General features: G+C 34.6%; 1 long non-coding RNA gene across 1 annotated transcript; it reads right to left on the bottom strand.

Moving 5' to 3' along the window:
* Positions 1 to 1,068: 1,068 nt before the first annotated feature.
* On the bottom strand, positions 1,069 to 2,627 carry LOC134200711 (uncharacterized). The gene is made up of 2 exons (XR_009975739.1): positions 2,311 to 2,627; positions 1,069 to 2,218 (listed from the first exon to the last, which is right to left on the bottom strand). It is a non-coding gene; the product is annotated as an uncharacterized LOC134200711 (long non-coding RNA).
* Between the last annotated feature and the right edge of the window lie 528 nt (positions 2,628 to 3,155).

The following is a 3,155-nucleotide window of genomic DNA, read 5'->3' as shown; positions in this document are numbered from 1 at the left end:
CGTTCCTCATAATAGTCGATATGACATACAACGTCTCGAATGTTCTATGCCGTTGATCTACTCTCTGCTGGTTACGGTATTGCAATATTTGCTAATGTCACTATCGTACAATAGATGGTTCTCATGGAGAAACTGGTGCTTTTCAAACAAAAACTATGTAAAAAGAACCTTTTTGTAATTAAATAAGAATTGTTGAATTACGAGATCAGAGTTGCTGTTTTTTAAACCGTTCAAAATGATTTGCGCCGCCTCTACTTAACGTAGCAGCACCAAGACTTTTACTGGTGGTAGGACCTGTTGTGAGTCCGCGCGGGTAGGTACCACCGCCCTGCCTATTTCTGCCGTGAAGCAGTAAAGCGTTTCGGCTTGAAGGGTGTGGCAGCCGTTGTAACCATACTGAGACCTTAGAACTTATACCTCAAGGTGGGTGGCGCATTTACGTTGTAGATGTCTATGGGCTCCAGTAACCACTTAACACCAGGTGGGCTGTGAGCTCGTCCACCCATCTAAGCAATAAATAAAAAAAAAGACGTGTGATTGTGCACTACGACTTGACATCCATCATTAACATTCATGAAATCATTTAATCATGAGATTGTGTCACAATATAAATCAATTCAAAAGATGAACAACGATTTGTCTTTTCTATGCTTTTACTAACAAAAACTCACTATCGACATTAAATCACCTGTTTACCATCGTGAAAACATGGTAGGGGCTATTCCTGTCACTCGCAATGAAAAGGGTACCTCGACATATGTCTACCGTAAGCTACACAGCCTTAATTAAAGGTCGCTTCATTTCGCCGGTACCCGCGACATTGCGTCTCCCTCGAGTACAATTACTTTTTAATTAGAAACGAATATATACCTTTTTAATACGACGTAACAGGTAAGGATGTATAAATTACTAGGGTCAGCAGACTAAAGCACATAAGTCAAAAATCGCTACTTTACAGGAATTAAAAAAAACTATTTAGAACCTTATACATTAACAAACTTAATAATGTTTATTTGAATTATATAAGTCTATAACACTAACTTATTATTAAAATTAAATATTTTAAAGTAAATGTGATTATTTAATAATTAGATGACTTAAGTTATAAGGAACGCAATAATAGTATGAGTTAAGTGAAAAAGATCAACAATTAAGATATATATTATAATAATATAAGTCATAAATATAAATAACAACTTAATGTTTAATTAAAATTCTTCTTCTTCATCGAGTTCTAAAATATCTGGATCAGTATTTCGTAAAGTTTCCAACGTGGGAAGACTTATTTAAAATTCATGGAAAATATCTAGTATTAAAGGGAGCAGCGAAATTAAATCTTTTTTTTTCTCGATGGATATGGGTAATGGCTGTATAGATATTATATCATTAGTTTGAGAACCCCCAATGGATGATCTCCTTTTCATAGCAACTGTCTTTATAAAATTGTCACTTTCATCTAACGGTTTCATTAAACATCCTCGGCAGACAGGTTCACCTTTACCATGCACAGTAAAAAAGTATTTTTATGTCTTCATTCTAAGCTTTTGCTTTTCAGGTTCAATAGCTCGTATTCTTTGCTTAGATTTATCTTGAATTTCCATTAAAGACGCCAAGTATACAGATCTTTTTGCATATGACCCCATTTGCCAATATTCTGTAAATATGGCATGCCTATCAGTTAAGGTATACGTTCTTTACATTTCATTCTGCAAACTCTTTCAAATTCAAAATCATTTATTTCAACTTAGATGTCAGTATAACACACTTGTTGAATGTCAAAATATAAATAACAATGTTAACTCTACCACCGGTTCCAAAAAAAACCACAGTCCTGAGAAGAACTGGCGAAACAAACTCAGCGGCCTTTTTTTTGTTTTTTCTTAAAAAAATTTTTGCATAGTGCGATCTGATATACATTTCCCTTTAAAGTTTTGTATGCCTGTCCTAAGTTACGTTTTTTTTTTCTCTCTTTTTATAGTACGTATACTCTTTTTTGGAGACACATTAGGATTCATTGAAATTTCATCACAAGTACTTGAACTCGATGTGATTGGAAGTCTCGGTAATTCATAACATGGATCTCGTACAGAATCATAACTAGAGAAGTCAAGTGCAGAATAGTATGTTAAACTACTGACTTGACCTGATGATGTTGACGGTATAGGATCGTCTACTACTAGGTTCTCTGTGTTCAAAACCGACTGCTGATTTACATTTTCTAAAAAAGGACAAGACCTATTTATAATGATATAATATTGATATAATTACGTAATTTGCAAATCATGATTTTGAAGATATGTGAAAATATACCTTCATTGCTTTCCAGATGAGTGGATAACACCATTTCAACGAATTTCTTGCCTCTTTGAATATTCATCTTAAATAATTAAAATACTTAAGCACTCACACACAACTAACCAACAAACTGTGCACAATCGACAACATTAGTAAATTAAAACCACTTACCGAAGTATTGTTTACGTTATAAATATTTTTAAGTAACCACTTTCTCTAAAGAAATGTTACATTTTGATGTTCTTTATAACATAAGTCAGACTTCTTACGTTAATAACTTTGTACTTATGGTGTTCCTTAGAACATAAGTCCAGTTATGTTTTTTAGTTCGTTTGATTATATTAAGATTTGATAAGGTTGATACAGAACGCCGCTTGAATACGCCATGAAATACTTGAGTTTGACTTATGTGCTTTAGTCAGATTGTGGGTTGAGCAAAATGTAAACCGATGATGTAATAAAAAATAAATTGAAAATTTTGACTTATGTGCTTTAGTCTGCCGACCCTAGTTATATAGGTTTTTTTTTGTTGGAATTACTCTGTATTTTTACAGAATTTCGGAATTTAACTTTGAAAATTTGACGTTGTGGCGGGTAGCCATCATACAACATAAGATATTTGACAGTTGCCTGAATCTCGCTTACGACATATGGGTGGACGAGCTCACAGCCCACCTGATGTTAAGTGGTTACTGGAGCCAATGGACATCTACAACGTAAATGCGCTACCCACCTTGAGATATAAGTTGTAATGTCTCAGTATAGCTACAACGGCTGCTCCACCCTTCAAACCGAAACGCATTACTGCTTCACGGCCGAAATAGGCGGGGTAGTGGTACCTACCCGCGCGGACTCACAAG

This window comes from Bombyx mori, chromosome 19 (genome assembly GCF_030269925.1).
Source record: "Bombyx mori chromosome 19, ASM3026992v2".
Classification (NCBI taxonomy): domain Eukaryota; kingdom Metazoa; phylum Arthropoda; class Insecta; order Lepidoptera; family Bombycidae; genus Bombyx; species Bombyx mori.
The sequence above is the reverse complement of the archived record's forward strand: the minus strand, read 5'-3'. Positions and strand labels throughout refer to the sequence as shown.